Genomic DNA, 11,964 nt, shown 5'->3' on the forward strand with positions numbered 1-11,964 from the left:
GCTGTACCACTGAGCTACATCCCCAACTAAAAATATGTATTCATGATGTTTTGCACCTGAAGACATCCCTCCCAAACCTTTCTAAGTAATATAGTCTCCTAAATCCAAAAGTTTCTTGTTTTACATTTAAATTATAAAGTAAGTTGAACTAACTTTATTGTTCAGTATGAAGTGGGTTCAATTTCATTTGAAAATTTTTCCTTTTCTTCACTGAACTTCTAGTTCCCATACTTACAGGATTTATTTCTGGACATTCTATTTATTTTTATAGGCCTTTTATCCATGTAATTATCATGATTAAAAAGTTGAAGTTAATAAAGAATGTTTTCTGTACTTTTAGGAATTAAAATCTGACCAAGCTTCCCATAAGCTTATACCTGTCAATACCATTTTTAGCTCTCAAGTGAATAATTACTGAAATGATCATAAAAGTGAATTGCCTACTTGAAAATTTTAAAAAATGCAAAGGGAAATATCTATCTAGAAGAGCATATCCATTCCAAAAGTATGATTACTCTCATCTGAAATTTCCTAATATCATCCGGGACTATTCAGATTTATTGAAGCTTTTAATAGTAGACTGGCTAGAGTGTTCCAGAATAACTGGTATGATTACAAATCATTTGGCAAGACCAACAAGAAGATATGAAAGCTAGATAATGCATTAAGAACTTTTAAAACGCCAAGGTATTTTATTTATACTTCTCTTAGTTTACCTTTCTGTTCTTAGTAGACGTTAAGAAATTTTAAAAGTACAAACTAAAAAATCACACTTATACAATCAATAAAGATACATCCAACCTAGAAAATACTGTAAATCAAATGGACCTAACAGACATCTATAGAATATTTTGCCCCAAAACAGCTGAATTCACCTTCCTCTCAGCAGCTCAAGGAACCTTTTTCAAAACCATATTCTATGTACAATATAAGTCTTAGGAAATACAAAAGAATTGATATAATCCCATGCTTTCTATCAGACCATAATGGAATAAAACTGAAATTAACAGTAAGAAAATAATAGAAACCACATAAATATATAGAGATTCAACAATATTTTAAAATGAAGAATGGATCAAAGAAGAAATTTTTAGAAATAAATGATACAAAATATCAAAATCTTTGGGACAGTATGAAACCAGTACTAAGAGGAAAATTCATTGCATTGAGTGCTTACATCAAAGAGAGAGAGAGAGAGAGAGATCCCAAATAAATAATACTTCACCTCAAAGCCTTAAAAAAAGAAGAACAAGATAACACCAAAGTCAGCAGAAGACAAAAAGAATAAGAATCAGTGCTGAAATTAATGAAATTGAGAACTTAAAAAAAATAAGTTCAACACGACAAAGAGTTGGTTCTTTGGAACAATAACTAAGATTGATAAACCCTTAGCCAAATTAATCAAGAGAAAGAGAAGACCCAAGTCAACAAGATTAGAAATGAAAAAGGAGATATTATCACAGACACTTCTAGAATTCAGAAGATCATTAGAAACTATTTTGAAATCTTATACTCCAATAAACTGCAAATTCTAGAAGACAATATAGTTCAGTTGGTAAAGTGCTTGCTTTGCATGCACAAGGCCCTGTGTTCCATCCCCACCACCATACACATACACATACACACACACAAAAAAAAAAAACTTGAAAAAAATTCTAGAAGACACTGATAGATTTATAGATATGTATAACTTGCTCAAACTGAACCAGGAAGATATAGAGGACTTAAACAGACCAATATCAAGTAATGAAATTGAAACAGCAATTAAAAGCCTACCAAGAAAGAAAAGCCCAGGATTTGTCAGCAGAGTTCTACCAGATCTTTAAATACGAACTAATCCCAATCTTTCTCAAATTATTCCATGAAATGGAAAGGGAATGAACACCCTGCACAAAAGTCAAATTGAAATTTATCAAAGACTTAGAAATTAGATCAGAAACCTTGCAACTGCTAGAAGAAAACTTAGGGTCAACACTCCATCATATTGGTTCAAGAATGCACTTCCTCAACAAGACCCAGAAAGCTCAAGAAATAAACCAAGAATCAATAAGTGGGATGCCGTCAATTAAAAAGCTTCTTCTGCACAATAAAGGAAATTATCAAGATCGTGAAGAATGAACCTACAGAATGAGAAAATCTTTGTCAGCTACTGTAACAGGAGATTAATATCTAGATTATATAAAGAACTCAAGGACTGGGAATATAGCTCAGTTAGCAGAGTATTTGCCTTGCATGCGCTAGGCCCTGGGTTCAATCTCCAGCACACAAAAAACAAAAAACTTCAATACCAAAAAAACAAATAGTCCACTCAATAAATGGGCAAAAGTACTAAACATAAACTTATCAAAAGAAGAAACACAAATGGCCAAGAAATAAGTGAAAAATGTTCAGCATCTGTAGCAATTAGGGAAATGAAAATTAAAACTACACTAAGATTTCATCTCACTTCAGTCAGGGAAGTAATTATCAATAACATAAATAATAATAAATGATGGTGAGGATGTCGGGTGGAGGTACACTAATACATTGTTGGAGGGTCTGCAAATTAGTACAATCACTCTGGAAAGCAGTGTAGAGATTCCTCAAAACACTAGGAATGGAATCACCGTACGACCCAGCTATTGCACTCCTCAGTATTTATCTAAAAGATATAGAATCAGCATACTATAGCGACACAGCCATCTCAATGTTTATAGCAGCACAATTCATAATAGCCAAATTATGGAATCAACCCAGATGAGGCACTGGGTTGGATCCTCAGCACTACATAAAAAAAATAAAAATAAATAAAAGATAAAGGTATTGTGTCCATCTACAGCTAAAAAAAAATAGTGCAGAGAGATTAGACTTGACTCCAGATACAAGAAGAAAAAATGAGCATTTACATATTTATTTTGGTACTGGGGATTGAATTCAGGGGCACTTAACAACTGAGCCACATCCTCAGCAATTTTTATATTTTATTTTGAGAGAGGGTCTCACTAAATCACTTAGGGTATCTCTAAATTGGTGAGGCTGGCTTCAAACTTGGGATCCTCCTGCCTCAGCCACCCAAGACACCGGGATTATAGGTGTACACCTTTAATAAAAAAATTTTGAGAAAAATTTAAAAAGCATGCTTAAATGTAATTTAAATAGGCATCAATCCACATAACAATTTTGTAGCTCAAGATCTTTGCCTTTTGTCAGAATGCCAAAATTCACATTTAAAAAAAATCTACATTTTTTCAAAGTCTGCATGTATTATATTATGTATATATACTATATTATATTATATATCCCTTCATACACTTCCTGCTGTTTTGCATTTAAGAGTAAATTTTGAAAATCAATTCGTATTAATATATATAACTTCTGCATTTATAGTGGTGGCTTAGCATCACTTTGCATGGTTAATTGCATGTACCATAATTTAGTTGTTTTAGTTTAGATATACTCCCTGGTATTTATCTCTAAGAAAATCTTTAAAGGAACTATAGTCACAGTGCTATTATCACACTTAAGAAATTTATAATATAATTAATATATTAATTAAATGATCTCATTTCAATTTTTTTAATATTTATTTTTTTAGTTTTAGGTGGACACAATATCTTTATTTTATTTTATGTGGTGCTGAGAATCAAACCCAGTGCCTCACGCATGCTAGGTGAATGCGCTACCACTTGAGCCATATCCCCAGCTCCCTCATTTCAATTTTTTAAAAAAATTTTTGAATCAGAATATTAATGAGGTCAACACATTGCATTTGTCTGATTTTTTTAAGGGAAGTCTTACTGATTTCCTTTCAGATTTTTTTTTCCTCCTTGCATTTTATTTATTAAGGAACCTACACCTGGTATGGTGGTACATGCCTGTAATCCCAGATACTCCACAGGCTGAGGCAAGAGGATCACAAGTTGGAGGCCAGCCTGGTAATGTAGCAAGACCCTTTCTAAAATAAACAAATAAATTAATAATAATAATAATAATAATAATAATAATAATAATAATAATAAAGTCTGGGATGTAGCTCAATGGTAGAGCACTTTAGTACTTTCCTAGCATGTGTGAGGCCCTGGACTCCATCCCCAGTGCTGCAAAACCAAAACCTAGGACTTTGTCGTATAGTTTCTCATTGATATGTTTTGCTGAATGCATCCGGGTGGTGTACTTTCACGTGTTTCTCTAACCTTATTTTCTGTAGGTTAGCAGTTTGATCCAGGGATTTGACCAATTTATGTTGTGATATGGTGTGTGTGTGTGTCCTTTCATTAGGAGGCAATCATGTCTGGTTATATTTCTATTTGCACTCTTTCTTTCTTGCCGCAATCTGGCTGGGCACAAATCACGAGCCACTCAAGCAGGAACAAACTTTATTTCAGAACTCCACCAGCACACTCCACACACTCTCCCCGGGAACTCTCCCCAACGCCACCCAAGCGGCTCCTCCAGGAGCACACCACACATCAACCGGAACTCCCACCACTGGAACTTCAACGCAAACTCTTCAGGAATCCCCGTGAGAGCTCAACCGGAACTCAAGGGGAACTCCGAGAGAACTCAAAAGTCATCATCTTAATGGCTCGCTGTTGTCACCTCTCAACCACTACTTCTGGCAAAAATGCCATGCGTCATCCCGACTCCACTGTGGCCCTCAACACTTTCTTTTTTTGAATAGAAATGGTAATTGATTTTGAAACAAAATGTTCCCTCTTTCAAGAAGAGGTTGGGGTTATTATATAACTTGTTACACATACATGCAAGGCTGAACAATCATATTGTAAATGAAATGGTTACATTAGAGTCACAAATTCCACATTATTTTCCCCTCCCACAAGAATTTTTTTTAAATTGGTGTTTAATTGTCATCCATTCCACATTTTCCACGGATGTGTCAGTTTCAAAAGGCAGTTTAAATGGTATAATAGATAATGCACTATTAAAAATTAAAACTTGAGATGGGGATATAGCATGTACAAGGCCCTGGGTTCAATCCCCAGTACCACGAAAAATAAAAATAATAAAACTTTGATGGGCCCAGCGGTGCACACCTGTAATCCCAGCCTCTTGCCTGAGGCTCAGGCAAGAGGATCTGAGTTCAAAGTCAGCCTCAGCAAAAGTGAGGCACTAAGCAACTCAGTGAGACCCTATCTCTGAATAAAATACAAAATAGGACTGGGGATGTGGCTCAGTGCTTGAGTGCCCCTGAGTTCAATCCCCGGTACAAAAAAAAAATAAAAATAAAATAAAACTTGGCCGGACGGAGTGGCATATGCCCAGTGGGCCACATGTCACAAGATGATTTCGAGTGGGTCTACATCGATGAGCCCCACGTTGACTGGCGCCAGCAGATCCTGAGTGATGACCAACTGGCTCCCCTTTTTAGGCAAGATCGCCAGGGATTCCTAGAGCCTATTACCTGTGGGTTCCCTGTGCGTCCCTCCGCTGCTCGGTTTCCGCTCTTAGAAGCATGTGGAGAGACGTAGCTGAGCCCAGTTTCAGGCGGGTCCTCAGCCTCCAGCTGGAAGATCCTGTGCCCTTGGGTGGGCGCAGTAGCTACTGTCTCCTCCGGAAAGGTGAAGCCTAGCTGGCAGCGTGTGGGGCTCAGGACCTGATCCTGGGGTGAGGACGGGGGATTCCGGGATCCCCTAGTACCCTGCTTACATGGTCCAATGCAGCAGGCATTCCTACTGAGGAACCGAAACCTGACAGTGTGACTAGGAGTTTGAAGGACAGGAAGGGTCCTAGGCAAAAGGGATAAATTCATACACACTTTTCATCTATCCTTATTTTGTGGTGTTAGACCAGGACACAAGAAAAGACCACTGACTCCAATTAAAACCAAATTAAAGCAAGCTTATTATTTTGACCGGCCGGGCTGCCTCTCCCTCCCCAAACGGCAGGAACAAGACAGCACCCCAGCTTTCCTGCAGCCCAGCTTTATAGCCCAGAAAGTTACACAAAGGGGGGTTACAGATAACAGAACTCTGACAAGCATCACACTAATGGTAGTTTACATTTTTTGCTGGCCCCAACATCAGAATTTATGAGGACCATTAGAGCCTCAGAGAGGGTCATTGGCCAGGGAAGGCCAATATTTATGAGGAGTCACTAAAGTTTCAGAGAGGGCTGCTATGTGGTCAGAGAGCCAGGCATGGGTGAGTTCAAGGCACGGGCAGGCATTCCAAGCAGGTTCAGAATTTGCAGTAATTTATAGTAAAGCCAAAATTATCTTTTCATGGCTTTGTGGCGAGATGGCTCCCAATTTTAAGAAAAGATCAGATTGGGTCTATCAGTGGATGAAAAAACTGAACTGTGGAAGACTTGCCAAATAGGCAAGATATGCAATTTAGCTGATCTCCTAACTACTAATTTAGGCCTTTTAGACTAACTTTCTTGATTGTTTGGGGGTTCTAGGTAACAGAGATTTCTTTCATCACAGGCAGCCTGCTTTTGATGATATGCGAAGCACTGGTATGAGTACTTTGCAAACATTACCCAATTAAATCCTCCCTCCTGGTAATTTGAATAGGTCAGCATTTTAAAAGATGAGATAAGAACAAACAAATTAATGCTAAAAGAAGGATTCTAATCTGGGGTAGATTTCCTCCAAATAATATACTTTTAATTTCGTTATTTCTTTAACAATTGAAGAAACTACTGGGTGGAACACTGGGTATGAGGAATTCTCTCTCATAAACCCTATTTCCATAGTTTTTCTTTTCAACATCCCTTTGCTGGGTAAGAAGAAAAAACAACCTCTACATTTTGCAGGAGTAAAGTTAGAAAATTTGTGTTTCCACAAATAAGCATTAGTAGATCCCATTGAAATAGATTTTAACAATTGGATCACTAAATTGGGTAGGTTAACCTTTACAGTTGCTTTTTAAAGGCAGTGGTTAATCAGAGTTGGGTTCTTAAATTCTTCTCTTTCTTAATTAAAACATATATTGTTGCAAATCACACATACTTAATTTGAAAATGCATATATTAAATTTTATCTATATGTTATGTACATGTTGTATAGGAACTATCTGAAGTCCAACCTTGTAAAAGTTGACTCTCATATAGAGATTTAGCCATCTATTCAAATAGTCAGTAAATAAAGAAGCAAGAGGGTGCTAATTTTTGCTTATCTGAACACTGAACCTTTTTATTCCCCACAAACTTATTTTCATTGAACAATTTCAGTTAGAAAATTAAAAGGAATACTATTTCTCAATGAAGATATAACATTTTCCAAGTAGGTGTAAGTAATGCTCAGCATTTCATTTCAGGGGTGTAAGATAAGAATCTGAAGATTTGTTTATGTTGTGTTTAATGATGAGACATTTTTGAAATTTCTGTCCTGTTTTTTAGGGGCATGGATAGAGAAGCTTGATAGAACATAGATGTGCTCTTTAGCAATCAGCATCTGTGTACTTTAACTTTACATTTAGAGTTCATGTTATAAGTCATTTAAGGCCCCACCTGCAGTCTGGCTCCCAGTTGTTCATGAACAGATAGAGAGGAACTTCAACAGGCTCAGTCAAGTTTCCCTCCTGGTTATACATTACAAGTGAAGGAGCTGGGGGTAAAACTCATGGCTCCAGCAGCTGCCCTGCCCTTGGGCACCCACTGGCATGGAAGTGGTAGAGAGGAACAACACAGTTCCTGCTGCAGCCCCTCCAACTTATTTCCCACTGCCATTCCATACCTGCATCTCGTCCAGCCCTGCATTGCTCTCAGGGCTGGTTGTGAGTGCCAAAGAGGGGGTGCTCTGGTTCCTACCACTGCCTCTTCATGCGCATTTGGGCTCAAACTTCAAAGTGGTTGAAGGAAAAGTACTTCAGGCCCCTTATTACTGCTAGGGCTGTCAGTGCCACAGTCCCTTGCTCCTGGTAGGCTAATATCAACAGTGCAGGAGGAAGCCCCTGTTGCCTGATAGGAGCCATGACTCCTATGCAGGAATAACCACACAGTGAGCAGCCCACACCCATGCTGTTACACCACACTTATCTGAATTTGCAGAGTATCCCCACTGTTATGTGGCCACCAGAGACAGTGGGTTTCTTTGATGCTGCCACCGTATGTACTGTACCCAAAGTCATTAATCACAAGAAAAGAAATCATAGACTGACTCCACTAGGGTGCCCAGCTGGAAATAAAGCCAATATTGCATAATAATAAATGACAGCTCAATGCATGTCTTCAGGAGAAAGCCCAAGAAGATCACCCTACAAAATTGGGGATACCTGAAACACCAGATGCAAAAATCTTGACATAGGAACATAAAAAACATGAAAAAATAAGGTAATGTGATGCATTCAAAATAACATAGTATTCTTAGCAACAGATTTTAAGGAGATCAATAAGAATGAAAGGCCTGGTAAAGAATTTAAAAGAATGGAGGGCTGGGGGTGTGGCTCAGTGGTAGAGCTCTCGCCTAGCATGTGTGAGGCACTGGGTTCAATCCTCAGCACCACATCAAAAATAAATAAACAAAGTGAAGGTATTGTGTCCATCTGCAACTAAAAAATAAATCTTAAAAAAAAAAAAGAATTGGTGGCTGGGGTTATAGCTCAGTGGTAGAGCGCTTGCCTAGCATGTGTGAGGCACTGGGTTCGATCCTCAGTACCATATATAAATAAATAAGTAATAAATGATAAAGGTACATTTACAACTAAAATATATTTTTTAAAAAAGAATTTAAAAGAATGGAGCTGGCACACATGGTGGCACACACCTGTAGTTGTAGCTACTTAGGAGGCTGAGGCAAGAGGACTGCAAGTTCAAGGCCAGATTATGTAATTTAGTGAGACCTTGTCTCAAAATAGTAAGAGCTGGGGGTATAGCTCAGTGGTAGACCACAACTGGGTTCCCACAAAAAGAAAAAAAAAAGGATATGAAAAAGCTCAATGAGAGTCAAGAGAATACAGATAAGCAATTAAATGAAATTGGGAAGAAAATTCAGGATATGAGTCTCTCAACAAAGAGAGATTCTAAAAAAAAAAAATCAAATACAAATCTTGGAAATGAAAAGCTCAGTAAGGTCAAATTTTAAAATACAGCTGAAAGCCTCAACAACAGATGAGATCAAATGAAAGAATATCTGAATTTGAAGGCAGGTCTTTTGAAATGTCCCAGTCAGATAGACAAAAGAAAAGAAGAGGGGCCCCTGAGGTGAGCAGTGCAGGCAGTGACTGTCTTCCCTTCCTTTTTTAAAAAAAAAAAAACACATTTATTTTTTAGCTGTAGTTGGACACGACATCTTTATTTTATTTATTTTTATGTAGTGCTGAGGATCGAACCTGGGTCACGCCTGTGCTAGGCGAGTGCTCAACCGCTGAGCCACAATTCCAGCCCTTCCCTCCCTTCTAATTGCTGGTTGAGTAAGAACTGGAAACAAGATGTAACTTGCTGGTGGCAGTGCCATGAGGACATTCCCACATACAGTTCAATGCCCAGGAATCAGACGACATATTTGCATCTCTGGTTTTGCCATTTCTTAGTTGACTTGACTTTCACTGAATGTTTCTTCATCAGTAAAATTGAGGTGTGGTTTTTTTGTTTTGTTTTCTGCTATCTGTGGAAACTTTGTAATTCATTTTTCCTCACTGCAATATTAAGAATTATACCAAATTGAAAAGGTATGAATGAGTATACTAAAAAAGGAAAAGAAGACTTTACACCCTTCTCATTCTTCAGATTCCTCTGGAATAGCAGAATTGCAGATGGGTTCAATGGATTTTATCTGATCATTGTTGCAGTGTTTGCTCTATGTATGAGACAGCCAGACTTAAAGTATTTTGACAACGAAGATGATGATTCTGATACTGAGACATCAAATGACTTGCCAAAATTTGCCGATGGAATCAAGGCCAGAAACAGAAATCAGAACTATCTGGTTCCCAGTCCTTTACTTAGAATGATAGACCACACTGCCTTTTCTACAGAAAAATTTGCTGATAAAGAAATTTGTGATGAAGAGTGTGACTCACCCAAATCAATTGAACAGCAAACTCAAGAGGAGAGTTCTATACAAGTTCACAACACTGAAGATGTCCCCATTCCTGTAGAAGTACATGCGATTTTTGAGGATTATGACATAGAGACAGAAAACAATTCATCAGAGAGCTTCCAAGATTAAACGGATGAAGAACCACCAGCTAAAACTTTGTAAAATTCTTGACAAGAGCCAAGCTCTGAATGTGACTGCCCAGCAGAAATGGCCTTTACTGAGAGCTAATAGTTGTGGTCTCTATAAATGTGAACTTTGTGAATTCAATAGTAAATATTTTTCTGATTTAAAGCAGCATTCGATACTGAAGCATAAACGTACTGATTCAAATGTGTGTCAAATATGCAAGGAAAGCTTTCTCTACCAACATGCTTCTGATCAAACATGCCAAACTACAAGAGGATCCCTACATTTGTAAATACTGCAATTATAGGACAGTAATTTTTGAGAACCTCTGCCAACACATTGCAGACACTCACTTTAGTGATCACCTGTATTGGTGTGAGCAGTGTGACATGCAGTTCTAAAACAGTGAACTCTACCTGAATTTCCAGGAATATAGCTGTGATGAACAGTACTTTTTCTGTGAACATGAAACAAATGATCCAGAAGACTTACATAGCCATGTGGTAAATGAGCATGCATGTAAATTAATAGAATGAAGTGATAAATTCTCCAGAACAATGGAGAACATGGACAATATAGCCTCTTAAGCAAAATTACCTTTGACAAATGTAAGAACTTCTTTGCATGTCAAGTATGTGGTTTTCGGAGTAGAGTTAATACAAATGTTAACAGGCATGTTGCTATTGAACATACTAAAACATTTCCTCATGTTTGTGATGACTATGGAAAGGGCTTTTCAAGTATGCTTGAATATTGCAAGCATTTAAATTCATATCTATCCAAAGGGATTTATTTATGTCAATATTTCAAATATTCAACAGGACAGATCAAAAAATCTTAAAATTCATCTAGATTTCAAGCATTCGGCTGACTTACCTCATACATGTTGTGACTGCTTGATGAAGTTTGGAAATTAAAAGAATTAATATGTCACCTTCCAGTCCATGTAACAGCTTGATTTTGACTTTTATAATGTTTTTGTAAAATAATAAATTCAACTTTTTTTGAGATGTTAAAAAAAAAGAAAGAAAGGATGAAGAGAACATTTAAGACCTTTGAGACACCATTAAATGAACAAACATTTTGGAATACCAAGAGGTGAGGAGAAAAAGTTAAGAGCATAGAAAAATCTATTCAATGAAATAAAAGAATGGATTACCTAGTCAATGAAAACTGTCCCAAACTTGGGAACGATATGGATATCCAAATTCAGGAAGCTTATAGAACTCCAAGTAGACATGACCAGAAAAGATCTCTATCGTGGTGTACTATCATCCAATTGTCAAAAGTACAAGAGAAAGAAAGCATTTTCAAATCTGTAAGAGAATGTACCCGGTCACATTTAAGGGGAACCCCATTAGACTAAAAGAAGATTTCTCTGAAGAAAACCTTGAAGGTCAGGAGGAAGTAGAATGATATATTCCAAGTCCTGAAAGAAAATAACTCACAATCAAGATTACTATACCTAGCAAGGCTTTCAGATATAAGGAAGAAATAAGGACTTCCCAAGACAAGCAAAATCCAAGGGAATTCATGGCTGCCAGATCAACTTTACAAAAGATGTTTAAGGGAGTCCTACATCCAGAAATGACAGATAACTATCATCATGAAAGCACATAAAAATCATAAATCCCTCTAGAATAGTATATACTGAAAAAAACTAGAAAAAAATCAAACATCACAATAGTAAACCATTAAATCACAAAGATGAACAAAAGAGTAAAAGAACAAAAAATGTTCAAAACAATCAGAAGAAAATGACAGGATTAAGTCCTTATTATTGAATAACATTAAATGTAAATAGACTAAATTATCTAGTTAAAAGATGTAGATTAGGGGCTGGAGTTGTGGCTCAG

General features: G+C 37.1%; 1 pseudogene; it reads left to right on the forward strand.

Moving 5' to 3' along the window:
* The first annotated feature begins 9,613 nt into the window (after window positions 1-9,613).
* On the forward strand, window positions 9,614-11,066 carry LOC124075638 (zinc finger protein 639-like; annotated as a pseudogene).
* Window positions 11,067-11,964: the final 898 nt, after the last annotated feature.

Source organism: Marmota monax, unplaced genomic scaffold, assembly GCF_021218885.2.
Source record: "Marmota monax isolate L192 unplaced genomic scaffold, Marmota_monax_Labrador192_F-V1.1 WCK01_AAM20220418_F8-fsc00153, whole genome shotgun sequence".
In the NCBI taxonomy this organism is placed as follows: Eukaryota; Metazoa; Chordata; class Mammalia; order Rodentia; family Sciuridae; genus Marmota; species Marmota monax.